This window comes from Notolepis coatsorum (genome assembly GCF_963971535.1).
Source record: "Notolepis coatsorum genome assembly, chromosome: 8".
NCBI classification, from domain to species: Eukaryota; Metazoa; Chordata; class Actinopteri; order Aulopiformes; family Paralepididae; genus Notolepis; species Notolepis coatsorum.
The window spans coordinates 80789293-80817160 of NC_140172.1; positions in this window are offsets into that span (position 1 = coordinate 80789293).

The following is a 27868-nucleotide window of genomic DNA, read 5'->3' on the forward strand; positions in this document are numbered from 1 at the left end:
ACACCCCTCCAGCACACGCTGAGGAGCCGTTCCGCAGCCAGACACGCAAGGCCTGAGGACCCCATGGGCTCCTACACGCCGAAGCCCTGCAGTGATATTGCTACCACTCAAATCACGCCAGCCTCTCCTTTGCAGACCACTGCCGGTTTGACGGGAGTGGGAGGCAACAGCGCGATACCCCGCCTGGCGAGGGCGAAGCCGGGGTAACCCCTGCTGAGCATTCAACAGAAGAGGCACCGAGTCCCCCTGCTGACCACTGAAGCTAGTGGCAGCTGCAACACCAGGTTCCACCCACCCACAACCTGCGGTGTAGGAACCACGCGACGACGGAACATTCTCACGGACAGACCCAGGCTCAGCCATCAACTGGGTGTCAGCCCCTGTCTCCATGAGAAGTGAAGAATGGGGCCGCATACGCTTCAAAGAAGGTTCGCGGCCCGCAGCCAAAGGAGAACGCTCAAAGCCCCGCTTCTGGGGATACCAGAGAGAGGACTGAACGGGGAGCGGGCTACTCGCGGCAAAATGACGACGGGGTGGTTTACCAACCCCGAAATCACCCAAAATGGCCGATCCCTCGGCCGCCAAGACTGTCGGCCTTGCGAAACCCTGTCGATTCTCCAACCAGGGCACCACTGGCGGGGGAAACATGGCCGCCTGTCGAGGATCTCGCCACAGTCGTTGACGAGACCGTGCTCCCACCCCTGGCTGCACAGCGTGAGGCGGTGTAGGACCCGAATCAAAAACCGCCTGCGCCTCCACAGAACGCCCAAAAAGACTATCTGTGGAAAAAGGAGTCGTGAGGAGAGAAAACCTATCCTCTTCCCCAAGAGGAGACTGCTCCAACCAAAGATGCCTAACAACCAAAGTCGATAGCATCCGAATCCTCCCCGCAGTTATAGCTTGCGACTGAGTCAAGATCTCTATAACACCACAAACATGAATCACGTTCATAGTGTCGGTTGGACTCAAAGACCTACAACCCGACGCCATCTTGGATAGGAAAGTAGCCAGCTGAGCCACAACACTGGCCGCCGCTAAATGCCATCCTGCAGCAGTATACCACTCATTCGTCCATACTGCCACCCTCCGAGCCGACATGCTATCAAGCAACGGCCGGGCGGAACGTCGTTCATCCCCGCCTGGGCACAAAAAAGAAGCTACCTGGCTACTTAGCCAAGGTACCCCCGGGCTGCACCCCGTCGTCAGCCCCTTCACCCGCAAAAAAGGTAAATAGAGCTCAGCGAACCCCCCCACACCCACCACCGACTGACCTTCATCAATGAAGGTGGCAAGAGGAGGGAAAAGCGGAATCCCGCGGCGGGGATTATTAGACATTCCAGCGTCAACATCAGCGTTAGCAGAAGAAGCAGCAGTAGCATTAGCATTAGCAGTAGCATTAGCGTCAACAGCATGTTCCAGGATCGCCAAGACATCGCCCACTACAGTGGAACGATCGCCAAGCCGCCCCGGCCCTGGTGCCGAAACATACTCCACAGCACGACCAACACCGACATTGACGCCTACTGACACAGACCTCACCTTTGTACAAGCCGACCCGATAGCCAAACCTTGTACGCTGCCCCTCGGTCCGTCGCCGTCAGCCGAGGAACCACCAGCATAGGTCTGCGTCGTCGAAACAAGCCCCGGAGAATCCAGGGAAACACAATCCTCCGGTAAGCCCTCAACATTATTAATCTTCCTTAATCTTTTCATTCCGCTAGCTCGCATGGTGCATAGCATCCAGTACGCTGGGACGAAAATAGAGGAAGGGTGTTTCATGACCAGAGTCATGATTATATGGGTGGTACCACCGTAAGGGGCGGGGCCCCATACAGGTGGGGTGCATGTGTTTTTGTTCGTGGGAGATACATTAGGTATCACAGGAGATATAGAGTATCTCGTAAGGCTCAGAGCGGGACGCGATGCTATATACGAAATATAACTGGAATATGTTGTTTCTTTACACATATGTTGGATTATGTAATTGGTTTGTCATGACAAACCAATAAAAAATCGCGAATTAACCGGTGGCTACAACAACACACAGTAACTACATGCATCATTGTTTACAATGAACGGTGGGGCTAATCGAAAGGACTGGACACGGACGCGTTAAACAGCAATCAATTAATTAAATATAACAGTCCGGTTCTGTGTTTGTTTGTGTCTGTAGATTGTTGGTGAACAACTAACTTTAGGTTAGTCCTTTCGATTAGCCCCACCGTTCATTGTAAACAATGATGCATGTAGTTACTGTGTGTTGTTGTAGCCACCGGTTAATTCGCGATTTTTTTATTGGTTTGTCATGACAAACCAATTACATAATCCAACATATGTGTAAAGAAACAACATATTCCAGTTAACGGTATATTTTTTTAATGATTCGTTACGGCGTAATCAATACTTCCATTTGTATAAATTGCGTTAAGCTGAGTTTAGTATTCCTGCCTGGCTGAGGAGCGTGTCGCGGCTCATGCGCATGCGCGCGCTCGGCCAATCAGAGCAACGCGGAAGGGCATGTTGGCTGCCGAAAGTATTCACGCGGAGGGGAGAGAACAGATGGTGGAGGTAAACGGTACCCTCTCCCCCCCCTCCCAGTAAGCTGTGGTGTTCCACAAGGAAGCATACTAGGACCGCTACTGTTCCTAATTTATGCAAATGACATGTCGTCAGCTTGTGACTGCAACTTGTTCCTGTTTGCGGACGACTCAGCCCTGCTGGTCTCTGACAAGAACAAGTTACAGGTTGAAAAAACCCTCAGCTCGGAACTAGGCTAAATCTGCATCTGGCTCGCTGATAACAAACTATCATTACACCTGGGTAAAACAGAGTCCATTCTCTTCGGTTCAAATAACAAACTCAGCAAGACCGACGGCTTCTCAGTTACAGTGGATGACAATATTGTCACAAGGAAAGATGAAATTACATACCTAGGTTCCATCCTAGAGGCAAATCTTTCCTGTGACAAAATGGCATCCAATGTAATCAAAAAAGTCAACCAACGAACTTGATTCTTATACCGGATCTCCTCTCTGGTAAACAAGAATACCCTGAACTCTGGCAGGAGCACTCATTCAAGGGTACTACGACTATGCTTGCACCTCATGGTACCAAAGCACCTCAAAGGCGCTAAAAACAAAATTACAAACATCTCAAAACAAACTGGTCAGACTACTGCTTGACCTTACTCCTAGAACCCACCTCACCGCTGCCCACTTTGACAACCTAGGATGGCTTAAAGTAGACAACAGAGTACAGCAACTTGCAATGAGCCTGGTCTACAAGATACACTACACGACTAAGGTACCCATGTGTGACGGATCGTATTGGTCTGCATTGTGTTGTTGTTAAATGCTTATGTCCCGAGGGGGAGTCGAACAGGGGAGCTCCCGCGCCGCGGGCGACGACATAGGCCGCTGCACTAAGAAGTGAATCCACTCCTAAGTACCGTACCTATGCGTCTATTAACCCTGTTATGAGGAAGTGAGTTTAACTTACCAGCCCGTAATGCCACAGTCACTTGTCAACACCCCTGTTTCTCTGACTGTGGATATACTCACGGGCTTCCCCGTTACACTCACCTCCCTAAACTCACGCCCCTCAGGACATCCGGGTCACGGCACCACTGTGACGGATCGTATTGGTCTGCGTTGTGTTGTTGTTAAATGCTTATGTTCCGAGGGGGAGTCGAACAGGGGAGCTCCCACGCCGCGGGCGATGACATAGGCCGCTGCACAAAGAAGTGAATCCACTCCTAAGTACCGTACCTATGCGTCTATTAACTCTGTTATGAGGAAGTGAGTTTAACTTACCAGCCCGTAATGCCACAGTCACTTGTCAACACCCCTGTTTCTGTGACTGTGGATATACTCACGGGCTTCCCCGTTACACATGTACATGTCAAAATACTTCCCAAAGGTCAGTGAATACCACAACCACAACACCAGAGGGAGCTTCCCAAATCATGTTATACCCAGATTCGGCTCAAACAAGGGACTAAACACGTTTCGCAATTATGCCACATCAATGTGGAACGCCCTACCCACAGCTGTAAAGGAATGTAAATCACTACCCACTTTCAAAACCACTCTCAAAGAGCACCTACGAGAGACTGCAATTCGAAACTGGCCCCTGTAAATGTCCTAACGCAACCCTCTCCAATGTACAATAAATGTCCTATTAAACCCAATAATACACAAGACCCTCTTCTTGGGACCAAGTAAGGTTTCGTCGATAATCCAATGTACAGTTACCCCCACCCGCCTACCCAACCCCCCACCACCACCTATGTACAGTTTCCCCTCCACCCCACCTACCCAACCCCCCCCCCCACCCCACCTATCAACCTCCTCCAATGTACAGTTTCTTCGTCAAATGTATATACTCTCTTTTTTAGACTCTTGTAACAAAAACAGTACTGTATTTGTAAATCTGGTATGTCATAAATGTATAGATGTAGCAGTACTGTCTATCTGTATGTCATGTATGTCATATGTTATGATGAATTGAAAATGGGGGACCCTGATGTAAACAAGATGAAAGTCTTTCTCTGGTCTGCATCCCCTTAACACATTAATTGCCAACAACGAGTAAACTCGTTTTTATGATCGTTATTTCTTTTATTCGCTATTGGCATTCATAATTCATCCAGGAAGCCTCCGGGAACCAGCTGGACCCTGTCTGATATTGCAACGCCTCAATACCGCCGCCTGGTGGATTTCGGGCGAGTTACACTCCACTCTAAACCGGAAGTGGCGCTCGGTGCATCGGGGAAAAAGCTCCGCCAGAGATATCTTGTAACATGGATCAATATACACACCTCGAGTGCATTGGATCGCTTTCGAGACGCAAGAATCAATATGCTTTCGGCATTTATTGCGTCATACAAACGGAAAAAGGATCTAGCAGATCGACGTCAAATAATTGGAATTTTTTCTCAAGATGCATCGGCCAGAGGTAAGAGGAATCTAACGTTATTTCCAGCTCGATTGTCCATTTATTTCATTGCAATCTGTCTGATCAAGGTATGGTCTTACTAAAGAAAGCCGTTAGTGACAATCAAGGAATCATAAACGACCCCCCCCCCTTTCCTTAACGCATGATGGAGGCGTAATGTATAGCGATCATATGCATTTGAAATTTTTTATATAGCGTGTATATGAACTAGGGCTGACCCCTATTAATCGATTAGTCGACTAATCGGTCGAAAGGGGCCGTAGTCGACTGGCCAACCTCTTAGTCGAATATAATATATAAAAAAAAAAAAAGGCATAGAAGCGTGGCTAACGCTAATAATAATAATAATAATAATGGCACGCATACCAGAGGCTAACTCCCTACGAAAACAGGCACAGAGGCACTGAAAGAGGATTTCACCCATCTAATGAACACACTATACTAGACAAATATCAAGATGTATCCATCAGTGGACCAATTGCATGCTTTTGCAGAGGACAAGAAGCCTTCAGTCGACTCCTTCAGACATTAAGCACCCCCCACAGCCCAAATGGAATGATACATTTTTTTAATATTATACTTTTTTTTTTTTTTTTTTTTTTTTTTTTTGTCGACCAATAGTCGACTAACGGCAAATTTTGGCCAATCCTAGTCGACCATCCAAATCCTTAGTCGGGGACAGCCCTAATAGGAACGAAACGCCAATCGATAATGTATAATACGCGCCAGGGCCTATATAGCGCGCGTTCTAGGAATTACTGCTATACAGTCAAAAAACATACTTATATTCTTGACGGTACTAACACGACAATGTATGAATGGAAAAATATAACATTCCCACATCCGGAACAATAGATACCCGATGTTGAATGGGCCATAGTAATGTCGATATAGCTATAATATTTACAAAGTTATAGCCCTGCAAAGAAGGTGAGCCACTCCATAGGGTTACAGCACTGGCAGAGAGTGGTAAAGATGGGCATACTGCATGGCACCCAATGTGTTAACAATTGTGTGTATTGAGCTGTACTGTATTGTACCCATTCTGCAATCTGTTAATACAATTTTCAATCAATCAATGTAGCCCCCCCCCCCCCCCCCCCCCAGCATACAACAGCAAAAAAAGAGGGGCTACTACAGACTGGTAAATCAACTGCAGCAGTCTATTGCACACATTGAATGACCTGAGTCTCAGGAAGAACAGCCTGCTTTGTCTCTTTGGGGCCTCTGTGCTGTCCAACCAGTCCAGTTTATTGTTTATTATTCAAGTGTACTCCCAGGAACTTGTAGGTCTCCACCACCTCCACTTCATCCCCTCGTTTGGAGTTGTAGTTCACTACAAATAAGCTAGCGACCACCACTGTCCCTGTGGTCCGCCATCAAAACAAACACCACCTTTCCTCCCAGGTGCCAGGCTCCTCATTAACTTCAATACATTTTGGAGACCAAGTCTGAATATCATAATTTCAATAAAACAGAACATTATGAGTCAATGGTATGTGTTTCTTTTGGCATTTGGTGTGTCTTTACATACTTATTACCTTTGAAAAATAAAAGCAGATCTGGTCAATTTGTTGTAGGTTTGAGTGTGCTGTGTATCTTTGCTTTCGTGGCATGTTTGGGGAGTGGTTACCATGGTTACCTGCTGCCTTAATGGAAAAAAAGACTAAACATTCTGTGAAAAATTAAAGGTGCTATAGATCACATTGAACCACCAGGTGTTGCACTAGAGCACCAGTATTTATCCAAGCAGGAACATGCACACAACATGAAAACAACAACATTAATTTTGGACCGCCAATATTTCTTTAATTATTAATTAATTAATCTATATATATTACTTTTTTGTAAGCAATACTTTTATTCCACACCTTTCTAAAAGCTCTGTGGATGTATTTTATTTATTTTTAAAGGTCCCGTGTCTTATGAATGGCCTTTTCCGGTGTTTAGCATTGTTTCCTAGCAATGGGGGTTTGTATCAATGGGGTCTGTGGCTCTAAGTCTCATTTTGACTCATCAGTCTTGTTGACAGAATCCGGCTATAGGGCGACAATAATGGGGTCAAGAGGCATGGGCCCTCATTTATCAATGTTGCGTACGCACAGATATGTGCTTAACCCGTGCGTACGACCATTTCTAAGCAAAGTGTGGGATTTATCAATTTGAACGTGAACTTGACTTTGTGCTTATATTTACGCACAGCTCGGAGCATGCGTAGCTGACGCCCCGTGGTAGAAGATCGTTACTGCAGACTGACGGCATTATGCGTTCCTCAGTTCATGCATTAGTTTCAACGCGGAAATAAGCTTTCGTGCAAATTACTCCTGACACTGGCGCGTGTTCTGTATGAACCGTAATTCATTATAGTTCATTGTGAAATAGCGACAGTAGTGTAATTATAACGGGCTCATGCGCGAACAAGAGGTTGGCTTGCTTGTTTGGCACGGGGGGGCAGACGCAGAACACCCACCTCCAAACGCCATTAAATATTGTTTCAAATAAAAAGCGACATACTATTATTTTGTGTCATGTTTCCAAATAAGATTGGCCACAACGAAATGCTTTCTACTTCAATTTGTTGGTTAGAATAGATTACCTCGCTCCGTTGAACTTCACTGAGCTCCGCGCACAGACGTGATAATAATAATAACAACAATAATAATAATAGCTTCATTTTATATAGCGCCTTTCAAGAGACCCATGCAAGGTCGCTTTACATAGATAGGGGGGGGGGGAATAACAAAGTAATAAACATAGTGGACAGACTATGTAAATATGATGATGGGATTCAAGTTCGCGTTTTTATTGATCACATAGGCAGGCTATACATAGGCTACATGGCACGGTCCATCGTGATATTGTAGATGGATCGAGTAATAGACTGTTATTACTGTACCACCCATTGTGACAACAGCCTTGTGAGCTCCCGCACACAGACATGATGGAATTCAAGTTCATGTTTGTATTGATCACATAGGCAGGCTACACATGGCGTATAGGCTACATCATACATGGCAGTGAGATTCATTGTTCTTGTATATGCTCTCGTATTATTGTTTATATAGGCTACCCAATACTGACATCAAAATAGATTGTATGCCTCTAGAAATCATATGCAGCAGGTAGAAAATTTACGGAAAATCCGTCGCGATTTGGAATAAAATTTTATGTATTTCTCCATAACACGCTTCTCTCGGCTTAGTCCACTTTTCCACATTTCATGGGGGTGTTCCATTACCGTATATGGTTAATCGGGGCGGTTCTGGTATGCAAATACTTAAAACAGTGCACGAGCTCCAGCTTAGGATCAAAGTGATATTTATCAAGACAGGTGTGCGTAGGACCTGTGTACGCACGTGTGATAAATCCATTTTTTTTTGTGCATGCACACATTCTAAATTCTGTGCTTACCAACGGAAGTAGAAGACTTTCTAAGAAAAGTTGATAAATGAGGGCCCTGGTTTCTATCTTTAGCCTTTAACTGGCGTGGTTTATTTATTCACATGGCATGAGCAGCAGTTCTAGAGTTCTCTCACTGAGAGGCTGGGGGGGGAAGAGGAAGAGTGGGAGGAGACATCTCTATTTATACTCGCCACCTGGTGGTGTTCCTGAGTGGCTCCGCCTAGAGCGCCCTCTAGTGGAAACAGTTATATATGCAGTTAGACAGTTACTAACAATACTACACAGAACCTCTGACTTCAACACTCCCACTTAGGGTTTGTATTAGCATACTGGATAACTTCTCCGAAAAACATTTTACAAAGGAAATAATATAATCCAAAACATCAACAGAGTATGGCAGTCAATATTTACACATTAACACTTTAATCGCCAAGGACGCCTTAACTCGTCATTGAGATCAATATTTCTAAAATCTGTGATCGCAATCATATTTCTCCCGCGGAGACTTGAGATCTACTGTTGATCCCCTCTCAACTCTCCAACGGTTCAAGAGCGCCATCTGGTGGCCGATCGGCGGATCGCCCAAACCGGAAACCGGAAACGGAAACTGATGCTCATCCAAATTCGGTCCGATCACTCGCTATAGGTCCCGGGACTCGAGCTCGACACAATGGATAGCGATCCGTTACCAATAACTCGATAAACAACATGATTTGGACGTATATACTATTATACAACATGGAGATGGATCGCATATGGATTGCATAATAGGAATATTTTTGCTCCACGCTCATCGCCCAATGACCCGAGGAGACTGGGGTAAGTTTCAGCGTTTATTTTTACCGTGTTCGATACAAACTGCTCTAATGATCATATCACCTACACTACATGAATCATCTAACGTTGGCCACGGAATTATAAACGACCCCCCCCCCATCCGGTCAACATCAGATGATAAGTAGTAACTTCTAGAAGCACGTCCATTTGAAATTTTTTATCTGGCGCCGATCGCTATCAAACTGTATTTGATCATCAATATAATGCATTTAGGGCTATAAATCACATTCTGCAGAATGCTGCAGAAAACGATAAAAACATATTTATACTTTAGACCGTATTTTAGTATGAATATGTGAATGAAAAAGTATAACGTTCCTACATCCTGAACGATAGTTCTGTATCATTAGGGGATCCGCTCGGCATCACTCATGCACTCCCTCGCGTACGTGCACGCGCACACTGAATAAATTCCACAAATGTACCTTTAATACCAGTATTCGTCTGACCACACCCCTCGTTAGCTTACCTTCAAAAGCAGGTGTGTGGTCACCTGCTCTCCTCCCTTCTCGCTTTCACCACAAGGAAGTGCCTCGGTAGTACCCCACTTGACGTGTTGTTAGTTGAAAAGAGTTGTGACGAGTTTACATTGTGCTTAGTTTTTTCTTCTCTCATAACTGTTCAAAGGAAAAAGCTAAGTCATAATGTCTTCTTCGGAGAGTAGACCCACTCTTCACCAGCGGTTCTCCATTCCCGCCTCCGTCGTGCGTTTTGGTGCGGGGCTGCTGCCACTTTCGTGGTTGCCGACCCAGCCCAGGAGGCAGCCGATGGGTAGTTTGCCTCTCCGAGGAGCCAAGGCATCGGTGCCGTCGCTCCGGCGATGGCCTGATCTCGACTCTGGTTCCTCTGGTTCCAGGGAATCGTCCGTTGTTGAACGGTCGGTTGTTTTGGGTCCGGAGGATTTGCGACGCAAACTTTTCACGTCTGCCCGTTCACGTCGCAAGATGGTGGCATGCAGGCGCGAGCGGCCTGGGTTTGGGGAATTGCTGGAGACCAGCGAGGATGCGTCCGGCTCTGGATGTCCGATGGAAACTGAGGACTTCATGGAAGAGTCGGACGGATTCTTGTTTGAAGGTCCTGTGGAGGCGAGTATCCCTCCTATCCAGGAAACACCGGAGGGGGGAGAAATGGCTCCTTGGGACACCTTGTTCGAAGATGTCGAGGAACCACCTCGGCCTCATCAGCAGGATGCCCTGCTATCAGCCACATCAGACTGTGGCTCCTCAATGGGTCGAAGCCTGCTGCATGTGAGGGATGCGGGTTCGGTGGAGGAAGGTCAGCAGGGGGAACTGCGGGCTTTGTTTCCCGAGCTCATGGCGGTAGCTGCCGCTGCAAACGGCGTGCCGCTGCCATTGCCTGCTCCTGTCCCTGACGATCTCATAGGTCATCTCTGGCAGCGTCGCCCGGTGAGAGGGGTGGATGTTGTCTACCCATTTTTCCCCTCAATGGGGGCCTATGTTCGTCAGGGTCAGGCGGTTTCCAACATCATGGGACTTACCCCCTCCTACGTACCAGTTACACGGGTGTCGGAGTTGGTCAAAGGTATGAGAGAGGGCGTGCCACGGCTTGATAGGCCGATGGCCGCTCTCCTCTGTCCGGATGTGGTATGGGAACCATTATGCAAGCCGGTCCTCCATGGAAGATCGGCTAGGCGATTGGCATATTGGGGTGACCAGTCATTTATCGCTGGTACACAATCGCTGGCTGCGGCTTCTAACATCGCCCACCTGGCTAGATTTGTATCGGGGATAATGACGGGCGGCATGGATCTGACCGAGGTAAAATGCAAACAGATCACCCAGGCGGCAGGAGCTGTCCTGCATCTTACCCAGGTGCTGGCCATAGCCTCGGGGAAGACGCGCGCCCTGGCCACCCTGACCCAGCGCCACCTTTGGCTGGAGCAGGCTCGAGTGCCGGAGAAGAAGAGAACCCCTCTTCTGACGGCCAGCCTCTCCGATGCTGGACTCTTCGGGAAGGCCCTGCAGCTGATGACCTCAACGTGCAGAGAGATGGCAGAGGAGAGATCCGTTCTCCAACCCCATTTTCCGCCTCCCGTCCTTGCCGGTGGAGTCAGAAGGCTTCCACGACGTTGAGCTCCCTCCGCCGTGCCTACCACTGCCTCCGCCGCTGCTGCTGGCCCCTCCAAGAAGGCCAGGAGGAGAGACGGCGCTTCTGCTACCGCCGGCCCATCCACGACCGGAGGAGACGGTAGGGAACGTCGAGACCAGCAGACAGTTACCTACCGTCCCTCCGGGGCTCCTCGGGGTGGCAAAACTCGAGCGGCGTGAGGTAGCAGACGCCGCTGAAAGTGACTTTTCCCTCTGTGTCCCCTCTCCTCTACACCCTCCCCGGCCCCTTATGATTGTGTTTTGTGCCATGTAAATAAAAAGTTCCCCGATATAAGGGGAACTATGTTTTTGGCCAAACAAACTGTGTGTTTCTTCAACAAATCATATGATGGGGTTGCGTAAATGTGAATCTGCACTATTACGTTGAGAGATGAGTCATGTTGTGTTACGAGATTAAGCAAGGTCTGCAAGCATACACTCAGTCGTAGGAGGTTCTATTAGCCTGACGCTCCACATGCAGGTTGAAACTGGTGGTATTCCATTGCTTAAACAAAGTATATGTGTTCCACAACGCTGTTGTGTTAGTTGCAGTAATACTCGTACACACACGTTCCACGGCCTAGCCGTTACTCTCGGTCAGCGTTTGCTATGTACGACATAGACAACGGGTGTAGGATTCACACACATACGACTTGTTTTGTTGTAAATCCTGTTCACATTTTGTGGGTAGCGGGCATTGTATTAGCTTACGCTATACATTAGCATTCTACCGGAGGTTTCAAAATGCTACAGTTGTTATTGTGTGTAGGGAAAGAAGGGTTTTTTGTGAGGGGGTGTCGAATAAACCCCTCCTTCCCACTTGGTTGGTTTAGGAGATTTTATCTCATTCTGCTGAGCCAGTCAGGGCCGAGCCGTTAGAACGTCTTGGCAGGGAGGGGGGGGGGGGGTTGTCCTGACGCAACTCCTATTACAAATAGGAGTTGTGTACAGGGTTTCCCCCCGTCATAGCAATGTTGCTATGGCGACGCCTTCCGTGAGTTAAAGATCTTTACGTAAGGTTGTGGTGTTAAGGTGTCGAGTTAGAGCGTAGGGCTTACGGGTCTGCTACGCTCGATTTATGTGTAAACTTGAGTCAGTTGGTCACGTGACTCACAGTTGACATGTCTTTTTCATAACTACGACTCATGTGGGAAGGCTTCTGGGAAAGTTCGGTCTTTACTCTTTGACTAAAGGAGTGACTGGATGTAAAAACATGTAAACGGTTTTTTACTCCCAGCTGTGCAGTTGGGTTCATACGGGTGATGCTTCTTCTTTATTATTATAAAGAGTTGGATGAATCTATATGAATTTGAAATGGGGGACCCTGATGGAAACAAGACTAACGTCTTTCTCAGGTCTGCATCCCCTTAACAATTGTGTGTATTGAGCCGTACTGTATTGTACCCATTCTGCAATCTGTTGAATAAAGTTTTCATTCATTCATTCATGGAGTTGGTTGCATCCCGCCCCTCTTGTCGTTCCCCTGGGCGCCTTGGGGATTCAATAAGATGGTCTACATAGCCTATTATTGATGTGGATATGCCCGATGCACACATAGTGCTAGCTCGGGATGTTCTGCTGGACATTAAGCAACTGACTGGCGCACCTTGGTTGCTTGGGGTTAAAACAGCGTTTTTATAAAGCAATTGGGATGGGGGTTTTCCTCTTCCGACGACCTGTGTGGTTGTCGACGGGTTCTCGTTCATATCAGGGGATGATAACGGAATGGATCTGGACATATGTAGAAGGGTCTCACGCCCTGGGGGTGGGCCACCGGGCGCGGTTCGCACCGAACGTCTGAGTGGCGCCTTCTTTTCATGTTTAAGATCAACACGCATATCTGCCCCTTCTCCTGGAGTTGGCATGTCGGCGTGGTTAGGGCACAGGACTGGTTCTGGTCACGCTGGTCTGGATCAGTTAAACCTGTTGTCCGCCGGGGATGCAGATCTGCTGTTCTGGTACCCTGAGGGACTTGGGCTTTTTTTCAGGGGGAAAAATGCTAGGTCGGTCCGGGTGTCGCAGGGTTAAGCGCTATGGAACCCTTGTTGGGTGCATTGTATTCTACACTGTCATAATGGCTTACGGCCGTGCCAACCTGTACACGCCCGATCTCGTCGGATCTCGGCCGCCACGCAGGTTGGTCTTGGTTAGTACTTGGTTGGGTGACCTCCTGGGAATACCAAGTACGGGGTATTGGGGCTGGTTTTCCATTCTTGCGCTCTTCTCTTACGCATGGCGAAGAGGGGCCTGTTGGAGTGGTCTTTGACCTCCTCGGGGGACCCTGTGCTCCCCGTATCACCGGGCCCGGTCCGAAGTAATGTTTTCTTTGACCCGTAGGCCCGGGATAACCCTGTTGGAAACTGGAACACGGGTACTGCGGCAGTGCCGCAGGTATGTTTTGGAGTTTTTTCCTGAGGGGTTATGGGACCAACCACCGCATAGGGTAACGACTAGGTGGTTGGTTCTCTGTTGTGTTGGAGCAGTGTCAACTCCCGGGTTAACCGGTTGAGGGTGCCCCTGCACGTTCATGACGTCTGCCAATCGTGTCAGCCTTCTCTGCCTCGACCCCTCTGGGTGGGGGTTTTTAAATGGAGGCTTGGTCATGCAACAACACCAGCATGTGCCCCTTCCGCCGGGGCGGCTGTGTTCAGCTGTCCCCTCTGGCGCCTGTCTCGTCCGCAGTCTCCAGGCTCGGGTTAACAGCCTGTTGCCTGCTTCCGTTGGTTAACCTTTTTGTGTACTTACGGCCATGCTGACTGCCTGTTCTGCAGGGTCAGTGTGCCAGGCGGTGTACTATTGGGGGGACAGGGCCCGCTCGGCTGAGGGGCCTTTGTTCGAATACGCTGGCGATGTGGGGGGCGGGGTCACTAAGTGCCCACCTGGTGGGGTCTTGATGCTGGCATCATGGACTTCTCCGGGCCCCCGTTCCAGGGGGTCCAGTCCCTTTGGTGGGTCTGGGCCTTCCTTCGTGCTCCGCTGCTACGGCCTTGCCACGGGGTTGGGTTTGCCCTTGACCCCGTGTTTCTGGGGGCAGTAACGAGGTTGTTCCCTCCGTTCATTCCCGGGTGGCATGCGGGTTGTGCGTGTGTGTAGTCGTGGGGTCAGGCCACGGTCTGCTCACCCTGTGCGTTGAGTTGCTTGAGTGCCTCTTCGCACGGTCGGGTCCGTCGCCCTCCCGGGAAACCTCTAATAGGGGGGGTGCCCTCCATTAGGGGGGGTCGGCCCTCCCTGTTCTGATGGTCGTGGGGGGCTTTCAGCGGGGTGTATTTGTCGGCCGGTGGCTCCGCTCGGCCTCCCTATGTGCATGAGTGATGCCGAGCGGATCCCCTAATGATACAGAACGTTAGGTTATGACTATAACCAAGTTCTGTTAATTAGGGGTGACGCTCGGCATCCAACGCCGCTGCAGCCCTTGACCTCACCTTGTGGTGAAAGCTTGGGAAGGAGGAGAGCAGGTGACCACACACCTGCTTATGAAGGTAAGCTAACGAGGGGTGTGGTCAGACGAATACTGGTATTAAAGGTACATTTGTGGAATTTATTCAGTGCGCGTGCACGTACGCGAGGGAGTGCATGAGTGATGCCGAGCATCACCCCTAATTAACAGAACTTGGTTATAGTCATAACCTAACTATAATTGACGTTGAATGGGCCATAGTAATGTCAATTTAGCAATACAATTTAAAAAGTTATAGCCCTGCAAAGAAGGGGAACTTCTCCATAGACAAATAGAGCTGGCAGAGGATGGTATAAGGATGTACATAAGCGTGGCAAAGAAAGGGTTAAACATGACCCTTGCAAATCCCTTCAATTTTAATTTGGAACAGGTTTCCTCATGGTGTCTGCTACCCTGTCGTCCGTTGGACAGTAAACCAGTGTCATTCTTTCTTCTCTGATGACAGATCTGATGAGATGATATTTTCTATATTGACATGTTTACATCTATGTCGACACACTGGGTTCCTAGCAATCACATTGGTTCCCTGGTTGCCCTCATAAACAACAGCCTTCATATATACACAGTGTCCATCATTTTTAAATGATGTTGACAAAACGCCCCTCATCTTCAAAAACCACCATATTTGGTATAGAGGATACATTCCAATTACCTATTACATATTAAGCAATATACTCATAATCTTATCTCCATCACTTCGAGCAGTTCTTCTGGATAAATACACTCCTGTATGGTCATAGCTAGAGCCATATATTCGGCTTCACAAGTTGATAGTGCCACTGTGTGCTGCTTCTTTGTTTTCCATGAAAACAGTGAGCTGTCTGTGTTCAAACTCACACAATATCCTGTGGTACTCCTTCTACATGTGGTGTCAGCTGCCCAGTCTGCATCACTGTGGGCTTTAAGTCCTAGACCCTCGCTGCTCTTTCTGAAACACAGTTTTTTATCTGCTGTACCTTTAAGATAACAAAAGACATGTTTGGCTGTAATCCAATGCTCCTCTGTGGGGTCAGCAAAATGCTGTGACAGTCTACTCACTACAAACCATCGGTCAGGGCGGGTACACATTGTTAAATAAATGAGGCTACCCACAGCTTCTCTGTAAATGTTTACATCTGTCAGTTTCTGAGCATCCTCCTGAGTCTAGTTTTTGATCACATGGTGTTTCCCTTATACGAGATCCACAGCTGATTGCACAGTCATTCATCCAGCATTTTTCATCTGTCACTGCTGCATCATCACTCGATCCCGTGTCTGATCTCTTCAGTAATAGGCCTCCTGATCATAGCTTCTCTTTTATGAAAATTTTACCTTTGGAAGTCTTTGATGCCATCAATAGCCTAAAAGTAAGTGGTGGTCCTGGATTAGATGGTTTAGAACCTAAGTTCCTCAAACTTGCATCCCATATTCTAATGTACCCATTATGTGATCTGTTTAATATTTCACTGTCCACATTCGAAATGCCTGACATATGGAAGTGCTCTCGTATTACCCCGTTGCATAAAGGTGGAGATGCACTTGAAATGAATAATTATAGACCAATCGCAATTATTTGTTCTATTGCCAAAGTGTTTGAGAAATTGATATATAATCAGCTCTCTAAATTCCTTGACAAGTACAATATTTTATCACCTCATCAATCTGGTTTTAGGTCAAAATTCTCAACATCAACAGCTCTATTAAAGCTTACAAACGTCATATTTTCTGCAACTAACGATGGTAAATTAACTGGTGCAATTTTTATCGATCTGAGCAAAGCTTTCGACTTAGTTGACCACCACCTACTTCTAGATAAACTTCACTCTGTTGGCCTATCACGCAATGCATTACTCTGGTTCAATACATACCTTCATAATAGAAAACAATGTGTTGTCATCCAAGGGTTCAAATCGGATACAATGGTCCAAGAACGTGGTGTGCCGCAAGGTTCAACCCTTGGTCCACTTCTTTTTTCAATATTTATAAATAATATACCTTCTGTTTGTTCTGATTGCAGCGTTCATCTTTATGCAGATGATAGTGTTGTATACATCCAAAAATAATGTAGCACAGATTCAATCAGCCTTACAATATGACTTTAAGACACTACAGAAATGGCTTGCTGAAAATAAACTAATACTAAACAAAACAAAATCGCACTTTATGATTTTTGGTACTTGGAAAAGACTGAAGGCAACCGAATCTAAGGCATGCGTTATCTTATGTGCCGATAATACACCTCTGCATAAAGCTGAACGCAACAAGTATTTGGGAGTATGGCTTGACCCCGAACTCTCATTCAATTTCCATATTACCTCTACTGTTATTAAGCATTGGAGCGCTTTATAGAGCTAGACAATGGGTCTCACTCCCGAAAAATTTTCAAAGATATATTCTGGAAGACTTATCTTGGAACCACTGAGACATAATCTATGACAAGTACACTCTGAGTCCTGAACGTGCTGGAGATATGTCTTAAGTGGCTGAAACGGTCGCAGAAATTATATGATCTGATATCTGCTTGGAGAATGGCATTCTGTCGTAAACTCCAAAGCGCGTTCCCGTTCAGGTCATTTGCATACAAACCACGCCCCCGACAGTCCTTATAAAGCAACTGGTGACGCAGCTGTGTGAAATGGAATGGCGGAAGTGCTTTGAGAGCCGCGTGATTACGAAACCTAGCGTCAGTCAGTGCCAATCAGAGAGCGTCTCCGAGAAATGCGGCTAGGTTTCATAATCACGCTTGCGCCCATCAAAACTAGATTAGATTAATGTATTGGCATCATATACAGCTCGTGGTACACACCTGCCGCAGCGCACACACATGCGCGCGCGCAGTACTGTATATGAATGAATGAATGACATATAATATATATAGCCTACGGGCCGGCGGGCGTAATGAATGAACGCAGTATGGCTTATTATTCCATAATTAAGCCTATAGGCTACTGTTCATTCGTAGGCGCACACAAGACTTGTTATGGAATATTAATGCAGTCTATTTCCACCGATTAGCTTTAGTTCTTATTTATTTATCCACTGTCATTTCAGTGTTGGTGTATAGGCTATATAGTGTATTTCAATATAAGTTTAATTGATTGATGATATATTCGAAGGAATGCAGGTTTATAGCTATATCAACCCCCTCCAATGTACAGTAAATGACCAAGTATGGTTTTGTCAATATTCCAATGTACAGTTTTGCTTGTACAGTGTAAGTCTACCACCCCTCCTACCCAACCTCCTCCAACAGTTTCTACGTCAAATGTACTCTCTTTTCTGGACTCTTTTTGTATCACAAACAGTACAGTATTTGCAAATCTGGTATGTCATAAATGTATAGATGTAGCAGTACTGTCTATCTGTGTCGTGTGTGTCATATATGTTATGATGAATTTAAAATGGGGGACCCTGATGTAAACAAGACGAAATTCTTTCTCTGGTCTGCATCCCCTTATGTAATTGAGCTGTACTGTACTGTACCCATTCTGCAATCTGTTAATAAAGTTTTCAATCAATCAATCAAACAAAGGTCTGTCCCATTGTATACCAATCAATGGGATACATTGCATGTTGACCTGCATTCTTTCAAATGTATATAATTAATCATTAAAACAGATGTGTAACAAATAAGAAATGCAAATTCCACAGAAGGCATTAAATTATTATTATTTTCAATCATTTCACAATAATTGCATAATTGTGTTTGAATATCTGAGTAATTAAAGTAATTATACATTTGTCCAAAATAGCTGGTTCAGATATGGTTAATCCAGCTGCCCTGTGATCAGATGAATCCATATTATTTATTTTTCCGACATCAAATGCGTAATTTCTTATCATACAAATATTGTCATATTTATTTTAATTATGATCAAGTAATTAATTCCGAGGAGGCCTGTAGCGTTAACATGAAGGAATCACTATGAGAACACAGTCTGTCAAGTTATAATACAATTTTAAATTAGTCAATCAATCATGAGATTTGATCGTGGGCTGAGAGCATATTTAAGTGTGCTCCTCAGCACTCTTAGATCTGCTCTCAAATAAGATCTCAGGAAAATTTGAGGACTCCCACTCCCAGCCCTAATATGTCTTAAATAGGCCGAAATCTGGCTAAGACGAAATATTTTGTCGTAACTTCGTTCGAGAATGAGACCCATTGTTTTTCCTTCACTGTTAGAAAGAGACTTGCACAACAACTTATTTTGCCATGCTGATGTTGTCTATCAAGCTGCCTCCAAAACCCATTTATCACCTCTAAATGTGGCTTACAATAGACTATGCAGATTTGTTCTTGACTGTCCATTCACAACCCACCATTGCACTATGTATCAAAACCTTAGACTGGCCTTCTCCTACTTTAAGAAGACAGAGACATTGGCTGCAATTGATTTTCAAATGTATCCATTCTGACTATCCTGCTTATCTGAAACAGTTGATGGTCCCTTTCTCTTGCACTTATCGTCTAAGACACTCTGTACAGTATTTTTTCACAGTTTCTCCATTTTCAAAAGCAATGGCCAAGAAATCTTTCATGTTTAAAGCCCCTTCGGACTGGAACAATCTTCCGGTGACCATTCGATCCATATCTTCATTTTACCTCTTTAAAAATGCTCTTTGTTCTAATTTTATGGTCAAGTGTACATGCTTCCTTGGTGGGGCTCCTGCGCTGGTGAGGGGACGTGGGGCACAGCCGTCCTTTATGCGGGTGTTACGGGTTAGCTAGTTGGCTCTACTCCTATTTTTAGGCAGGGGGGGCCGATTGGTTGATTTGGGCGCTCGTTGGGCGGGTTGGTTGCTCCTCTTCTCCTGCCAGTCCTGGAGCTCAATTTCTATTACATCCTGTATTCTACTCACCCTTTGAATGTTTTGTTGGGCGTTTCTCGCGGCGGCTGCCTGGCGGTGTCATCGCGGGGGAGTGGGCCTATTATGATGGAGATTGAGACATATCCTCTTATCCTCTTATAATGAGACATATCCTCTTACAATGTGTACTTGTTCTGTTGTGTTTTTGTATGTGTCCTGTATTTATTTAATTTTTGTTGTTGTTGTTGTTGTTGTGTGTCATGTGTTACATTGCACACAATGTGGGACCCTCTCGAAAACGAGATACTGTATCTCAATGTGGTTTTCCCAATAAAAGAATTTCAATATAATATTGATCTACATTCTTACATGTCTAAACGTTTCAGGGTCTTTCCCACATAGTTAAATCATTGAGAACATGGTAAGTCATCCACCTCTGTACTTAAACATGGAATTAAACATAGGATCCATTTCAGTATTTAGACATGGACACCTCTGTACTTTAACATGGAATTAAACATAGGATCCATTTCAGTATTTAGACATGGACTCTAATCAGGTATTTAAACCTGGATTCTACTCCCGTATTTAAACCTAGAGTATCATCCTCCTGCATTTAAGCAATGTAGCCACCCTCCTTCAGTATTTAAACATTTAGTACCCTCCTTCAGCATTTAAGCAATTAGTCACCCTCCTTCAGTATTTAAACATGGAGTACCCTCCTTCAGCATTTAAGCAGTTAGTCACCCTCCTTCAGTATTTAAACATGGAGTACCCTCCTTCAGCATTTAAGCAATTTTGCTACGAACCATACTTTGTATTTGTTGTGGCCTTCAATACCCTCCTGGATTGAATGCACCCATTTCCCTCCCACTGTCTGTCTGCCCTCTGGTAACTTGGTTGAATACACCCATTTCCCTCCCACTGTCTGTCTGCCCTCTGGTAACTTGGCCGGAGCTAAGGTGTGGTGGTCCTCTAGGGACCTTGTGGTAAATTCCCACAGACTTTCTACAATAATTTGAGGTTATTGTAGTACAACACAATGAGATTGATTATCTGGAAGGAGGAGGAAGGATTCATACTGATAGAATTGTTGGTCTCCTCATCTGACTTAGCAGATGAGGAATAAAACGTGTACGCCAGACAAACCAGAACTATAGTTCAACTCAACTGATTTATTTGATCAGAGCCAGGAGTCCAAGGTGAATAGAACAAAGGATTTATCAGAAAACATTAACATGGCTGCTGTGTACAGGAATCAACAATCAGGTTTGCATCTCAAACCTAAATACTGCACATCAAACAGTCACTTGGTTAACATAATTTGAACATACATTGAAAATACTGTAAGCCCTTTTTTGCATATAAGTAAGCCTGGTTTCTAAGCTAAGTTACATTCTAGTCTAACCAAACAATACGGGTTCCATCCGGCTTACTTACATCAAAAAGCAGTAGTTTCTCTGGTCGGGAGGAGTCGGTGGTGGAGCCCCCAGACCCCCTGGGTTGGGTCCGGCCTGAGAGCTCCAGAATTACACTTTGTGGGCCCTTATATCCTATCATTTCTAGCCAATAATAGCTTTACATAATACAGTTGGTCCGTGGGCGTCTTCGGTGAGCGGTTTCCTGTGGGCGCTGGCAGCCCCTCCCTCTGGGTTTCTCTGTGTGTCTTCTCACGGGGGGGGTTGGGTCTTGTCCCACGGGTGGGGGCTGGTGTGATGTCATCTTCCCTCAGTGATAAGAAGGGGGGTCTTTCTGGCCCCCCCTTCCTTGATGTGGCCACTTGAGTACAGAGGCCTGTTTCAATAAACCTTTTACCAACTATATCTCCTGTGTATATGAATTTACACATTTCTAATATTATGGTTTACTCTTTTGATACTAAACAGTTGATTAATAGATTACTTTGTTTGTGAGTTAGTGTCCATGCTTCAACAAGTCTAAACTGGTCTGCCCTGTGTTCAACCCAGCTGTCTCTGCTTCTACATTTACATACTGTCAATTCAAGAAGGTGTTGTTTGTTCTCTAAATTAGTCATTGCTTGAGTGGGGGTTGAAATAACTGTTGCTGCTGTTATCGGATGTAACTGTCTCAAGTATGGTTCCTTATTTAGCCACTGAGTCCACTCTGCTATTGAAAGGTAGCTGTGATGATCTCTGATTATTCACACATATTAATTATGAAATTCAACTCAATATTACCACATTTCCCCGTTTTGACGATTCTTATCGTCACATATGATATATTGACTTGATTTTCTATACATTCTAACCATACATAATAAAATTCATTTTTTTTCCAAAATTAAAATTCATTTTTTCAAAATGTCTCCATTTTTTCTTTTTCCAATCTAAACATTACACATTTAAAGTCTAATCAATCACAATTTTTTTTAAATTACAGTATTCGTTTACATGATCTGGGGAGGACACAGAGATTATTATTCATTCTTTCATACATTTTGCTTCTCCTCTCCTGTTAATTCCTTTTCCAAGTCAGCCCAATCACATTTTGCATAATCAACTCAGTTGGTCTTCTCACCTCTCCCCCCTTTATGAACATCCCATGGACATAACACCCATGGACATAACAATACCTACCAACTCAGCGCACAGTCGACAGGGAGGGAGGAGCATCACGCAAGGAAAATTTTTTTTCACCATGTCGGCCATAACCTACACCTAATATCTTACCTATGTGTATGTGTTTAGTTTAGTTTAGTACTCTTGCGTTGTGTCATAATCTATACCAGTTGTTACCGTTCAGTCACCTCCCGTCCAACATACCAATCAATCACACAGAGGCCCTTGTTCAACGCTTTGGTTGCACAGTCTCCGACCGTTTTCGCCCCCCCCCCCCCCCTCCACCCCATGTCGGCCAGCCTCAGCTGAAGCCAATGTTTGTAGGCCTGGACCTCGTCATATTCTGTCCCATGACTGTATTTCCATGGATCTACAGACGAACGACTCCGTCAGTCTGGAGGTTTGTCTCAACCTCCGGCCTTTGTATCCGGGGCTATATTGAAGGAGGGGCAGCGTCACAAGCGACCTCTCTTCACAATCCAACAATCTCCCACAGGAACTGACTGAACGGGTTCACACCATCGTGTCATAATCTAATGAAATGTATTCCTACACATTTTCCCCATGATCCCTCCACTTGTGATGGTCCATCCTCCCCCTCCTAACTGAACTGCAAGGGAACAAAAACACAAAACAAATTTTCTTTACACAATATGTCAAATATTTCTCAAGAGAAGCCAACTGTTTAACCATTATGCAAACGTGATGGGACCACTTAACTGCCATTGATCTGATCCAATGTATCCCGGCCTCGATCTGTCCCAATGCATCTCATTCTCCAACAGTCCTCTCACCAGATCATGACAGAGAAACAACAAACAAAAGGCAAATAATCAAAAAAACATTCCAACAGATGTGAAAGCAAATCAATGAAATTAACCAGCTCCAACCGCAGACCACCTTAATGGTTATTTAGAAAGAAAAGAAATCAAAACTCTACATCTAAACCCTTCATACCTAAAACAGTAAATCAATGAACAAAATAAAAGCCAGGTTTTCCAAAACCACCCATCCAACATCTCATCACCCAACCGTACCATTCACACATGTCAGTGACTTTGACACCTCTTAAGCCAGCACATCCACCCTCCACAGGCCCCATTCACACCCAATCAGGCCACACAACCATAGATCAAAAATAGAATATAAATCCAAAAATTTAACTTCAATACCTCATCCCTACAAAACATTCAACAGAAATCAAATCAAATGAAAGTAATAAAGACAAACTCCTTCAGTAAAACAAATGATATGAAACAAATGATAATGGTATAACCCAAGTGGTTCGATACACTCCTTACTTAAACACATTTTGTTATTTTTAAGACTAGTTTCACCTTAAGTGAAAGCTAAGTTGTGTGCGTGTATGTATGTGAAATCAGATCGTATGAATGTGTGTCTGTGTGTGTCTGTGTGTGTGTGTGTCTGTGTGCGTCTGTGTGTGTGCGTGTGTGTGTCTGTGTGCGTGTGTGTGTGTGTGTGTGTGCCTGTGTGTGAATGGGTAATTAAGGCTTCCTGGCCACCATCCCCCGCTCAATCATTCACTGAAATCAAAAGGACATCCCAATCTCACACATACATACAAAATTTTAATTTAAATAAAAAATATCATCTGTCGCTTCATTCATATCATAAACCTATATCCTTTCACCCCACTCGTTAATCACCTCACATCTCTGACAAACAAAAGTTAGTTCTTCTGCACTCAATTCCTCTGCTCTGATCTCAGGTTACTCTGATCTCAGGCTCTACAGCCCCTCCTCACATCAGCTCCTCTACTCTCACTTCAAAGACGGACTGGAGTCCATCCTTCATCCAGACCTACCCATGCCCTCCAGTGCACAGACAGATCCAAATATTCCCTTATCAAAATAGTTTAACATTCACAAGTCATAACCCCAAATGAATGCCTACTTTCTTGATCGTCTCACTCACTAACCCAGCTGTTCCCTGACAACCCTCTCAGCTGTCTCACCTTCCTGTCACTTCCTGGCCCCCTGTTGTAAACATAACTGTCAACCGTTATCTCACTTACAACTGTCTTCTGCAATCTTCACCTCTGACCTCTACTTCCCCTGCATCTAACTGCCTAGCTCCGCTCCATCTTCCTGTCGTATAACCGCCCCTGTGACAGCTGTACAACTGTTCACTCCTATCTCCACCTCTGTGACCTCTCTTCTGTTGCGTCCAGTCTCACTCCCTGCTTGGCCCCCCTTGGCCGTTTTTACTGCTTAGTAAAGATAGCCTGGGTCACTCTTTATGAGTTCCCATGACCTAAAATAAATCTCTTTACCCCATGACCCCCCTGTAACCCAACAGAAGGATTAATCATTACACACAAAGTAATTTATCAAACATTTATAATAACTGCTAAAACACAATCTTACATCATAGCAGCTTCTAAACAACCCCCTGTCACTAAATTATCCCACTGTGACCCAAGGATTTGCAATCAATTCCTCATATAAACCACCAGCTTATGTAAATCAACGGCATTAAAGATATAACATTCTAACAGTATTTCAACCTAGCAATGAAACTCATTAAGGACTAATAAAAACAATCATATCGATCACTGTAAACACAACCATATCAAAATGTGTCATTGCAGCAAGCCTCCATCAATAAATTATCCTACAAGTCGGAGGCTTGTGTCAACATTTTAACACTGTATTAAACACATGTCCTAACCATATTAACAGTGTATTAAAGATTTAACAATCTAAAACAAGCATAAACAATTGCACTCTAAACAGATTTTAAAAATCACATCTTCACAAAACAATATTTATGCATACTACAAACACAAGCATCTTTCATTTAGAAAAACATTATTAGTGGTTAGGTCCAAATGCTCCTTTCTCCATACACAAGTGATAAATTGATTTTACTGCAAGCAACATGTAACTCTAGTGTAGAGCATTATTCCAAATTCAGCCTATAGCTACTCTCAAACTACCGTTTATCTGTGTATCATGTATGCAATAAAAGTTATGTTGTATTTAAAACGGGTGATTCCATTTGCAAATCTGGTATGTCATAAATGTATAGTTGTAGCAGTACTGACTATCTGATGAATTGAAAATGGGGGACCCTGATGTAAACAAGACAAAAGTCTTCCTTTGGTCTGCATCCCCTTAACAATTGTGTGTATTGAGCTGTACTTATTTTTAATCAATCCCTACTCATTCCCACCTGGTTAAAAATATACCCCTGTGTATCAAAGACCATAATATAATCTACCCAGTATAGCCGGTTTGTGAACTCCAGATTTATCATAGGCAATGTATCCATTACTTCATTCCTCAATAGGCTCACTGTATTGTTTGCAGCCTAAGTAAACCCTTACTGACTATCTCCCCTAATCTAACCACCATACATGTTACATCTCTTCCCCTGCTTACACAAAAACACAATGCACAATATACAAATATAACCATATCACATAATGCAGAATATCCTCTTACCCGTTATTTCTATCCCCTGAGCGAACTATCACGAATGCAAATAGACCCAATCCACGCTGTACCGCGCATGCGCAGTGGCAACCGACGCGACTGTAATAACGCCGCTTACGACAACCAAAATCTGCCACGACATTCATAACATGCCCCGATATTCATAATCTGCCACGACATTCATCACGTTATCTACCCCTACCCCAACATCATCCTCAAAACTCGAAACGTAACATCTGCCGCCCGCAAACGCCACAAAACAACGGCATGCAAGCTAACTAGCTTTAGCCAGCTCTAATGCGACGTTCAAGGCCCTCACGGGAGCCGTGCCTTTCAAGACCCGTTCATCCACGCAATTCGCTCAGTACCAACCAAAGCATAAACAACTCACACAAGCTTAAAATAACCAACCACTCTAACAGAAAATAATTTTTAAAACATTCCCACCAACCAGCGCCGCACATATAGTTCAACACGAATCCTTTCTCCTACCTACTCCGCCACACTCCATAGCACCGCGAACGTTACATACTCTCCACAACACTATGACGTCAACAAGCAGCTTCTCCTTAATATCAAACACTATCGCTACCGCATCAATAATAACCCCCAAAACGGCAACAATCTCGCCACCCTACGTCTCGATCCGCTTCTTACCTGTAATCGCCGCCACAGTGTTTAAACAATTCTCTCATAACGCCATCGTAACGTCCCCAGTTTCACCGCGGACTCTTCCCACAGAGCTAAGCTAGCTAGCCCCAACCACCAGCAGGGACTCGCCTCAAACATATGTCCGTTGGTCATTAAAATATCATAACAAAACAACAATAAACCCCCACGTTTCGCCAATCATTCATAACCACAGCCATAGTCCCCCATACAATTCCTAACCATAGCCATAGTCCCCATACAACCATTAAGCACTTATCAGTCAGTTCGACCGAATTGTTTTTGTATCACAGCGAACGTAATTAATCAACAGGCCGGTTTCGCTCAAGAATAAAAAGGATACTATGCCTAAGGACGGCAAATATATCTTCATTTAAAACAGGCCGACTGGTCCCCCAGACTTCAGTCTGTCCAATGTCAAGCCTTGTCCTGAACACGCCGGCACCCTACACTTCTATTAATTACTACGTTTTTATCCTGTAATCGCACAGACCCCTGCGCTGATCATGCCAGGGTCTAACAATCTTTCACCATACTTGACTTGCATGTTCTGAAATAGTAACAGAGCCCTTAGCCCGACGCATTTATGCCCATACTGACCCACTCACGGTCCCCGTCCCGCCTATTCTGTGGCTACAAGCAGGGTCATAATGCACATTGGACACAGCTCTCCTTCCATTTCAGAACAATCAAATCTCCTCAACTCACCCACGCCCTCTTCCTGAGAATAATTTTAGGGCAATTACATACTCAGAACGCGCTCCTGTCGTATACACCAGAATAACCGTGCTTCCTAGCAAGAAAAGCCTTTTACCTGCCGTCATGCGACGCCACCCCCGTTATATCATGACCAGATAGTCTGTGCGGCACCAATACGCAATCACATTACTATAACATGAGGCCTTGTAATTACTCCAACTTCCCCGTACAGTTCATAAAGTATATTCCATACGAGTTAACCAACCCAACCCCCGTGGCCCGCTGGGCCGAGACCGGCCTCCTGTGTCTGAATAAACATACAAACATAAAAAGCCCACGTTTGCATGTTCACTGCACAACAAGCGCGATCGTCATACCTCCGGACATCCTAACCTAAGACACCGCACCCCCAACCCTGCATGCAGAAGCCATATTCACCGTGGGCCCCAAACAGCGGCGTACACAACCAACCTTCATCCTGTCCCTCTCTCTCCTCCATTCAGACAACAAGCCCCTTGTCTATCACTCCAAACGCAGCAACACCCCAGCTCTTTGCCCCGTGTCCCCAACACACAGCAAGGTCCAGATATGATACATATGACAAGACCCTACCGCACCTTTTCAGGGGGAGACACAAAGGATGGGAAGAACGGCACCATTTCTGTGGTAAATTCCCACAGACTTTCTACAATAATTTGAGGTTATTGTAGTACAATACAATGAGATTGATTATCTGGAAGGAGGAGGAAGGATTCATACTTGATAGAATTGTTGGTCTCCTCATCTGACTTAGCAGATGAGGAATAAAACGTGTACGCCAGACAAACCAGTACTGTAGTTCAACTCAGCTGATTTATTTGAACCAGGGCCAAGAGTGAATAAAAGGTTGCCTTTCACATACAAGAGATTATCAGA